We start from the raw sequence: 11,581 nt of genomic DNA, 5'->3' as shown, positions 1-11,581 counted from the left end.
TACAAACTTTTGGGGCTGCACTATGCTATAATACCCTGACGACATAGTTGTGTAGGGTATAATTATGCTAGGACGTCGTTTATGTTCTGAATAAACTTGTGGGGCAATGCCAAAAACCAGGAATGTTTATTTGCAGCTACTTTGGTTGGATAATACGGCAACATTTTTCAACCAAATCAATGATGGACCTTAAACCAAAATATGTGCAAATATGTTTTCTATCAGATAAGAATCTATTCGTTAGTGGGGAAATGAGGCTAAATAAAATATGACGGGACCTTTATGTGGAAGCTATAACAGTGTTAATTTTCTGTCAGCCACAAGAAAGCTGGAGTGTAAAATTACAAAAAATACGGTGGGAAAATATGGCAAAACCAGAGTTCAAATTAGCACCACTTCGGTGTGGAAATTTGGCTATAACCATCAAAATACCGAGTATGGGCAGGATCTTGTGTGCTATGTCAAACATATATCAATACATCATAGATATATATTAGCCTTCAAAACTCTGGAGTGAAAAATTACAGCCAATTCACTACCCACATATGTGAGCGTAGAGGTTGGTTTGAAAAAAAGCTTAGCCGCTCCAGGTCGCCAAATGGTCAAAACATCGGGTTTATCAAAACTTTGAGGCCCCAACAGCAAGTGTTTCAAAATCTACATCGATTTTTTTAAACTACCCTAGTCCGCACATATGTCCATTATAATTGTTAATCAAAGTACAGTCTGTTTTAGTTTTTGGCAGTTATTTATGTCTGATTTTCTATTCGCTTTATAGGCCACACTTATGACCCGAACACGAGTAGTGGGAAATGCATAACAAATAATCATGTCTTATTTGATGATGATCGCTTCATATTACAGGTCAAGTTAACCGAGGTTTGGTGTGAAAAATACATCTCTTACGTATTGTAGAGAATATTTTTCATAGTAGATCCGGAAAAGTTGTCAATGTACGTACAAATTCGACATATTTTTTTCTCGTTTAGATAAACCACCCTAGTGCTGAGGGACAACATATTAGGGTAGGGTATAAACATGTAAGCCTTTTATAATTATTCTTTGTGATATCCTTTAAATTCGTAATTGGAATTGTCCTTAATTTTCTATTATTCCATACCACTGTGCGCCATTCAATCCGCCGTCTAATCCAATTGCACTCAATTATTTATTTGCATTGCTTAGTTTATGCTGCCTAACTCTTGTTGACTTGTTAAGCGCGCACGCGCAGCTAACTTTACGTTTGAATTGTACCACCAAGAGGCAAATACAAGGCAGGCAGGCAGTCAGCCCGTCAGTCAGGGAGTGTGAGTGTAAGCAAGGCATGCAGTCAGACAGCCAGCCAGCCAGCTAGCAATTTATTCAATGGTTATTTATGCGCTGTAATTTCTACGAAGTCTTTGTTTTTACGGGCAGACAGACAGGGAATCAGTCAGTTGGCTAGGCAGCCAGGCATTCAGTCTGCAAACACCATCCACACAATATTTGGATGGTTTGAAGGGAATTTTCCAAACAGAGGTGATTGGTGTGGAACGATGGAAACTGAGGAAAAATCAATAGGCGGTTGGGGCGTACGTATAGTTGTTGGTTGACTGCTGCATTGCTTGCTATCATAGTTATCATGCTTTTATGCCATTCATCATTTTTATTGAAAGAGAGCAGCGAGTGTATCCCCATCCAACCAACCAGCCAGCCTCTGTTTGCTTATATCGCTAACAAATCTTCAGCTATAAGCATGTTATGGAAACTCCTGATGATGACGACGAAAAAAGCAGCGATTTTCATCCAAACAGTTTTACTTTGCAACGCTTTTGTTGTTATTGTTGCTGCCATACATTGGCAAAGACCTGCAACGGTAAGCTGCAACTGTATAATTTTTTGTTGTTTGTGTGTTGCTTGTTGCATGTGAATGTTGGTATGATTTGCTTGTTTTTTGCTTTCATACTTCTCGCTCACACTGTGTGTGTATATGTGTGAGTGCATGTTTTTCTATTCATGCGCCATTGATCCACTGATCTACATTTCAATGTTGGGGCTGTGCGGGTTGTGCTGATTCTCGTACAGGTTGTTGATGTTGTTGTTCAGTGAGTCGCGCTGTGTGTGTTTGTGTTGCTGTGTATGAGTTTTGGCTTATTCAGTATTTATAGTTTTTGAGCTAATTATCAATTTTTCACATTGCCGACGAAGTAGGAGGAAACGAAGTAAATGAAAGCCCAAGGGGGGTTAGACTTGCAAAAAAAGTAAAAGAAAAATCACCAGCCAACTCATGCATGAGTTGAAGTTAGAAGAAGAAAAATAGCGTAGTTGAGACACTTGCCTGAAACGATGTTGGTAGGTGCATATAAACAAACATGGGCGAATTATTATAACTAGACGGCGGACTAGTTAATCAGTCAGTTAGATGATGGTATTATACTGCATGCAGGGGAACGAAGTTGTTTTCATTATGATAAAAAATGTCCAAGGACAAATCTTCATAATAATATATAGGTATACCAATAATATATAAATTTAAATCTTAATTTGATTAAAATCTCTAATTAACTAATATCAGCAGAAATCGTTATAAAGTAAAAATTTTAGAGCATTTTGGAAATGTATATTATTTCAAAGGTCTTTATATGCGTGTTTAAATAAATACATAATAATATTTTCTTCAGGATCTATAAAAGCATTGATTTTTTAATATTATTTTTTCAAAGATTCCTAATTTCGTGGATATTAAATTTTTTTTTATCGACCACTTAAGGGGACTCCACTATTCTCGGTGTCAAAAAAATTTTTTGATGTATTTCAAATCTACTCTAACTCAAAAATGTCCCTACAAAATTTCAAGTGTAAATCTCAACAACTCCCTTAATACGAAGCTGTTTAATAAAATTTTTTCAAAAAAGGAAAAAAAAAATGAAGTAGATTTTTAATAAAATATTCTCGTTCAAACAATATTCCGTTTAAAGACCGCTATAGGCGCGGAATTTTCTAAAAATAAATATATTTTAAGGACCACTAAAAGTGTGGATTTGTTTAAAATTATTTTTTCGAGGATACCTACATTTATGAATTTTTTATTTTTTTTTATGTACCATATACTAGAGATTTGTTTAAAGACTATTTTGTAAGAATTGTATACGAGTTAATTTTTAATGAATATTTTCTTTAAAGATGGCCGTTGTAAGCGTGGCTTCTAAGGATATTTTTTAGCGTGCACTTTTAAAGAATATTTTTTTAAGAACCATTATAAGCGGGGTTTTTTTTAATATATTTAAGGAATATTATATTTATTCAAGGTCTATTTTAATCTTGAATTATTTTAAAAATATTTGTTGGTGACCGTTATAAGCGATGATTTTTGACGATTTTTTCTCAGTATACATTATATTTTTCAATATTAACTTTTCAAGGTCCATTAGAGCTTTGTGCAGCCCCAAAAGTATGTAACGCCGCGAAATATTAGTCCTAGACCCAGTCCTAGATTTTAGGTATACCGATCGTCATATCTCGACTAGCTGAGTCGATCTAGACATGTGTGTCCGTCATTATGGACCAATCATAACTCAACTTGACATGTAGGATGGGTACTGGACAATGAAGAGATGGGCATCGGGCCTGGTGTTAAATTGTAAACAAAGTACATGTCGCATTTATAATGCGAATTGGATGAAATTTGGCTCAGTTCATTTATTTGGCCCAAGAACGAATCCTCTTGAAATTGGGAAAAATCGGTTCAGATTTAGATATAGATCCCATATATAGTTTCGTCCGATTTTCAGTAAATTGTGCATCAAAGCCCCCAAAAAATGGCAGAATCGAACAAAATTTTGCTCAACGCACTGAAGTTGGTATAACCTACCGTGTGTAAAGTTTCGTTGAAATCGGTTCAGATTTGGATATAGCATCAGTAAATGGTGCACCAAAGACCCAAAATATGGCCGATTTGCACAGAATTTTGCACAACGCACTGGAGTTGGTGTGTAAAGTTGAAATCGGTTGAGATTTAGATACAGATTTAGATACACCAAAGACCCAAACTATGGCCGATTCGCAACGTAGAAATCGGTTCAGATTTAGATATAGTTCCCATATATAGTTTCTTTCGATTTTCAGTAAATGGTGCAGCAAAGCCCCAAAATATTGCCTATTGGCACAAAACTTTGTACAACGTACTGAAGTTGGCATAGCCTACTGTGTGTAAAGTTTCATTGAAATCAGTTCAGATTTCGATATAGCTTCCACATATACTTTCGTCCGATTTTCAGTAAATAATGCACCAAAGATCTATAGGTATATTATGAAATAGGACAAAGATCCGTTCACATATAGATAAAGATTACATAATCAGGTTCGTCCAATTTCAAGTGAATATTTTTTGAAAAATGCGTTGTCAATTGAACACATCTGTTTAATATACCCATAGTAGTGAAGGGTATCATAATGTCGGCCCCGTCCGACTTTACTATTTTCCTTCCGTTTTTTTTTTTATTTTTTTTCAATATTCAAACAAAGAATATTTTTTTCAAGGTTCATCAAACGCGGATTTTTTGTGAATATTTTCCAAACCCGCTGTAACCAAGGAGTTTGAAGAAGTTTGATCAGCCCAAGGGTAGATTTTTCGAATAATGGTTTTTCAAGGACCAGGAATATTTTTTTAAGGACCGCTTTGTATTTTTAGAGAATATTTTTTCCAAGGTCTATGTTCTGACATAGCCCCCATATTAAACTTCCAGACAAATTTTTTAATATTTTCTAACGAATACACTCATTCAAGTGGATTTTTTTTTATAATATTTCGTTTTGTATACCCTCAGCCTTATGACTAATAAGAATAAATACACTTTGCTTCGTCCAAACTGTGCCTCAACGAAATATTTCTTAGAGTCCATTTTTTTTTTTTTTTTTTGCACTAAATCAAATGTCCGTATGTCTGTAAAGTCAAATCACGCCTTCGGACCAAAGAGCGTGTATTGCCCTTTCTTCAATTACTTGAGAGTTCTCAGAATTCCAAATACGACAATTCTGTTTATTAACATACCCACCGAATCACAAATGTGCTTCAGTACTAAAGAAAATTTCGTTCGAAAAATTGCCATCTACCGGCTGTTGATCAAGCACCCACTCCACGTATCCAAAGCGTTGTGAATACTAGCTATGCAGAAAGTTAAAGTATTCGTATATTTATAATAAACCGAGGATTTTTCAAAAAAGGGGGATTTCCTTTGCACATTCTCTTTAATAGGGCCTTATAGTATTAAAATCTTCTTCTACTTAAATTAAATTATTAACTTATAATTTGTATATTCCATACTCACATATGGAATGAAACTATTTCCATGCCAACACATTATTGGTTATACACACACAAATACTCATTCCTAATTTTTCCCCATCAAAAATTAAAACTTTAAACTATTTAGGTTTTAATGCTATTCTTCTATCCACACACACACATGCCAGCATTCTTCTCTGGTCATCAAGCCGCACGATAGTTGGCTAACTGGTTGAATGGTGGAGCGATGCTCGCGTTGGTAACATTTTCACGTTGTAATTGTAAAAATTTTTGGCGTCTAGCCAAATAGTTTGTAATTTATACCATTTATTAATGCCGCCACATTCGCAAGTGGTTTTTATACACTATTCGCCAAAAAAAAAAAAAAAAAAAAAAAAAACGCAAAACAACAGCAACAAAGATGCCTCTTTGGCCCCTCAGCCTGTCTCAATTATAGAATATCCCGCCGTACTGAATGGGACGACCCATATTTGAGGGAAAAAAACATTTTTTGGGTATTTGAGGTTTGGCATGCCAGGAATGTTTCCAAATGCAAGGAAGAGCCACATACACACACACAGTGATGCACTTACATTGCACACATACACTCACGCAATTTGCTAATCCAGAAAAATTAAATAACATGATTCGTGTTTGGTATTTACATTTTCCTTTTGGCTGGTTTCGCATTAACATTCATTCGACCAAAAGGCAGTTTTTTTTCTTCTCCTCTCCGTGTGTTTGTTTGTGAGTGTGTGCGGAATGCGAAAGCGAAGCTGCAACCCGAAAACCATTAGCTTAGAAATGTGTAAAGTGTCCAAAATGTATGTTGCAACTGTTTTGTAAATCATGTACAGTTTTTTGTCGGTTTGCTTTCTTCTTCTTTTCTTTCTTTATTTCTTTTTTTCATGTTTGCTGATTATGCTCTTATTTTATGTTTTAATTATTTTAGTGAAAACGTTTCGTACAACTGCGGAATAAATAAATTGAAAATTATTTTGAGTTTTTTTATAATTTTTTCCTCCTCTTCTGTTTTCTTTCTACACTTTTCTTCTTGCAGATTCAAAAAACAAATAAACTAAGAGACGGGCCAAAGAATTTCATTAATTGTGGACTCTTTTTAATTGGCCAAATTTCTCCCTCCCCTTGTGTGTGTTTGTTAGCCGTAACCGTAACCGCATCCCAAATATAAGGCTCCAGTCAACGGCTTAAAGCTACGAAGTCGTAAATTTTTCTTCATTACGTTTACAAGCGTTTTTGTGTGGTAAGTAATAAATTGCAATGTTGATTATTACTATTACTACTATTGTTATTTGTATTTTTATTCGTAGCAAATTGTGGGGAAAATTAAATGAAAATAAAGAAAAAACGAACCTGCTTTTTACTGAGGACTTTTTCTTAGACAATAAAATCAAATTTCAGAAAAAAAATTTTCTACAATGACTGAGGGATTTTCTATTGGAATAAATCAGTTTTCAGTGATTAATTTTTTTCAGTAGGAAATTCTGTCTTCAGTACGAGAGGAGTTTTTTTCATAAAAAAAGAAAATAATTACATTTCTCAGATGCATTTTTGTTTGTATAAAGGAAACTTCATTGTGAAACAATTTTTATAGGTTTTTTTCTATAAAAAATAGACTTATGTTTTTATAGTGACTGATAAGTTTTGGGGACTTTTAAGAGAAAAAATAAGCTCTCTGACTGATGTTTTTTCTGGGTCATGTTTTTCCTATAAATAAAATAGCCGTTGTCTGAAGATTTTTCTAAAAATTGAAAGAACAAAAAATACGACTTAAAAAATTAATAAAAAGTAAGAATTTTCTTTAGAAAAAATCGGTCCGACGGTCCGGTCGGACGGTATGCCAAATCGAAAAGTTTTATTGGGATAAAATCTGGCAAAAATATATATGGGAGCTATATCTAAATCTGAACCGATTTTCACGAAACTTAGCAAAAATCAATATAGACTCAACTTAGTACGCTATCCAAAATTTCGTGCAAATCGAATGATATTTAGGGACTTTGGTGCACCATTTACCTTAAATCGGACGAAAATATATATGAGAGTTATATCTAAAATTAAACCGATTTTCACGAAACTTAGCACACAAATTTCGTGCAAATCGAATGATATTTAGGGACTTTGGCGCACCATTTACCGTAAATCGGACGAAAATATATATGGGAGCTATATCTAAATCTGAACCTATTTTCACGAAACTTAGCACACATATTTATAGACTCAATTTAGTGCGCTATGCCAAATTTCGTGAAAATCGAATGATATTTAGGGACTTTGGCGCACCGTTTACCTTAAATCGGACGAAAATATATATGGGAGATATATCTAAATCTGAACCGATTTTCACGAAACTTAGCGCACATTATTATAGACTCCATTTAGTACGCTATGCCAAATTGCGTGTAAATCAAAAGATATATAGGGACTTTGGTGCACCACTTACCTTAAATCGGACGAAAAAATATATGGGAGCTATATCTAAATATAAACCGATTTTTACCAATTTAACATCAACAGACGGACGGACATACATAAATCGACTCAGAAAGTGATTCTATGCACATTCTCAAAAGGAACCATGTATCTATCTCGTTTCCTTTTGCCTGTTACAAACATATGCAAAAAGATATAATACCCTGTACCACAGTATGGTGATGGGTATAATTATACAAAAAATCGGTCCTTAGAAAAAACTTTGAGTTTTTTATAGAAAAAAGTACCTTCAGTTACGGAAGATTTTCTCTAAAATTATCCCAGAGTTTGAGAATTGTTTTCTATAAAAAATAGCTTTCTTTCTAAAAGAGGTATTTTTTCTAAGAAACACGGCTTTAGTTCTCACTATAGAAAAAATGTCGACCTCAGTTTACTGAGGATTTCTTTTCTATAGAACAAAATCTGTCGACCTCTGTTTACTGAGAATTTTTTTATATAGAAAAAAACGACATCAGTTTACTGAGGATTTATTTCTATAGAAAAAATGGACATCAATTTACTGCGGATTTTTTCTAGAAAAAATCTCTACCTTTGTTTACTGAGACTTTTTATACCCTTCACCACACTGTGATACAGGGTATTATTTTCGATAGAAAAACCTCGACCTCTGTTTACGGAGGGTTTTCTCTGTAGAAAAAATCCTGACCTTAGTTTAAGAATTATTTTTTCTATAGAAAAAAATCTGTCGACATCTGTTTACTGAGAATTTTTTTCTATAGAAAAAATCGACATCAGTTTACTGAGGATTTATTTCTAAAGAAAAATCGACATGAATTTACCTCTGATTTTTTCTATAGGAAAAAATCTCTACCACTGATTACTGAGACTTTTTATACCCTTCACCACACTGTTGTACAGGGTATTATTTTCGATAGAAAAATCTCGACCTCTGTTTACGCAGGGTTTTCTCTGTAGAAAAAGTCCTGACCTTAGTTTAAGAATTATTTTTTCTATAGAAAAAATCTCTCGACCTCTGATTATTGAAGATTTTTTCAATAGAAAAAATCTTGACCTCAGTTTACTGAAGATTTTTTCTATAGAAAAAATCTCTCGACCTAAGATTACTAAAGATTTGTTCTATAGAAAATCTTGACCTCAGTTTACTGAAGATTTTTGTTTTTTCAATAACCTCAGTTTACTGAAATTTTTTTTCTATAGAAAAAATCTCTCGACCTCAGTTTACTGAAGATTTTTGTTTTTTTTTTCAATAAATTTAAGGGATTCGACATCCCTTAAATCGACAATCTTCGTCGTGGAGGTATATAAAAGACCTCAGAGCCTCAATTTCCAACTCATTTCTTACAGAGGTTTTTTATAGAAATAAAATGTCGAACTCATTTCTCACGGATAATTTTTATAGAACAATATTTCCGGTTATCTATAGAGGAATTTGTTTGTCGATATAAAAAATCTTGACCTTAGACCTTTTTTTTCTTCTAAGCGACTTAGATATTTTTTAAATCTTTTTTATCAATTACTATATCCCGCTGTGCCATAGGCTTCCAATCCAATCCAAATTAACATAAGAAATTACTTCTCACATAAATTCCGAAAAAATATCCAAAAAATTCATTCAATAGAATGTATTCAAATTAATTTTAAGTTAATTTATTGATCTCTGTCTCAACCTCTGCCATTAGATATTTCACATATTCGGTATACTCAATTGTCACAGCCATCGCATCGCTTCATTCACTCGTGGCTTCTAGACAATGTTGGCATGATCTCTGCCTACAGCCATCACCAATACCTTTGGTGGCAGCCGTTGCTGTTGTGACTGCTGCTAATAATTCAGTTTAGCTGATTATAATTCAAAACACCGTTAACGGTTTTAATTTAATTTATAATGTTTTGAATTGTACAACAACACATTCTCGTTGTTGTTGTTCTAATATTGTTAAAGAATTATGGATACAAAAAAATATCACACCAAACAAAAACAACAACATGCCCCAATTGTTATAGTGTGTTAAAGATTGGCCGGGTTATTGTACCGCTTGTTCCAATTCATTCCAATTCCATATGGATGTGATGGTTGTGGTCTTTATTAGATTTGGCTCGAAAACAATGTTGTGTGTGTGTTCGTTTTAATCAGATATCGCACAATAAATCCAAAGAAATTGTATATCGTCGAACAACTGTTTACAGTTGTAGACATAATTTTAATCATTGATCGGAAGAATGGAAGCTGTCATTTTGGTTTTTTGCTTTATGGTCTCAGATCAAATGGCCTTGTTGCCGATTATATTTGACACAGAAATTATACAGAGATGAAAATATTTTGAAATCTTCTTTTTTATTGGATTGTTTTAAGAACCGTTAATCGGCTCAAAACGGCCAACCATAGAAAGTAAAACTGTTAAAAATGCTAACAGCTGCGGATTTGAATACCAAATAAATTATTTGATCAACTGAAATATTTGGAATGAAAATGAAAGGTGACGGAACGTTAAATTAAAAAAAATATATATTAAAATAATAAATTAAATAAAACAATTAAATCGATGAAGAATAAATTTTTCTGTAGAAAGAATTCTTCGGTCAATTCATTTTCTATAGACAAATGAGATTAAAAAAAAAATTCTTCATCCAATAAAGACAGACATTTTCGAATAAAAATCTTCAGTCATTAAGATTCGTCCCTATAAAAATTCTCTGCCACTGAGGGCAATTTTTTCCTATAAAAACCCCTTAGTATCCGAGTTCAAACTTTTATCCGTCAAAAACTATTCTTCACTGGGGACTTATTTTTTCCTTTAGAAATCGACTCCTGTTCTACTTTTTACTGTAGAAAAAAAATACTTGTCAGGAATTTTTTCTTCTATAAAACAAGAATATTAATGAGGACAAATTTTTTTTCTCTAGAATTTTTTTTCTATGAAAAAAATGTCTTCACTTAGAACTGATTTTTTTTTTTTGAAAAAACTCCTCAGCAACTAAAGGGTCAATTGTCAGTCACTAGGAAAGAGGTTTTTCTATAGAAAAAATACACCTAACTGAGGACCGACAACTGACTGACTTTTCCCATCAAAAATACTGACGACGGATTTTCCTCATAGAAAAAATTCTCAGTTACTATGTCAGAATTTTCCCTATAGAAAAAAAAATTCTTCAGTCACTGAGGACAGATGTTCTATATGAAAATATAGAACAAATCTGTAGCCACAGTGGATATCTCCTCCTATAGAAAAATCCTCTATAACTGAGGAGAGATTTTTTCCTATAGTAGAAAAGGCAGATTTTTTTGTAAGGAAAACTATTCTTTGGTAAAAGAAAATAACATTTTTCCTATAGGAAAACCCCTCAGTCATTGAGGACAGATTTTTTCCGATAGAAAAAATTCCAGATTTGTTTTATATTTTCTCCTCAATCAGATAGATGCTTTTCTATAGAAACAAATTCCTCAGTCAGTTTGGAAAGATGTTTTCTATAGAAAAATAATTCCCATAAAAAAATATTTTCAGTCACTTTTTTTATAGAAACAATTTTTTCAGTCACATAGGACACACTTTTTTCTATAGAAAAAAAATCCTCAGTCACTGGGGACAGATTTTTTCTATAGAAAAAAATTCCTCACTAACTCAGAACAGATATTTATATATAGGAAAAAAATCCTCAGTCATGACAGTTTTTTTTTCTCTAGAAAAAAAAACTTCCTCAGTCACTGAGTCAGAATTTTTCCTATAGAAACTATTCCTCAGTCACTGAGGACAGATGTTTTCCATATAGAAAAAAATCTGTAGCCACAGTAGATATTTTTCCCCTATAGAAAAAAATTCCCAATAACTGAGGAGAGTTTTTTTT

Source organism: Musca vetustissima, unplaced genomic scaffold (assembly GCF_032173495.1).
Source record: "Musca vetustissima isolate MV318-11 ecotype Yass unplaced genomic scaffold, APGP_CSIRO_Mvet_v1 utg80235, whole genome shotgun sequence".
NCBI classification, from domain to species: Eukaryota; Metazoa; Arthropoda; class Insecta; order Diptera; family Muscidae; genus Musca; species Musca vetustissima.
Note: the sequence above shows the minus strand (reverse complement) of the source record.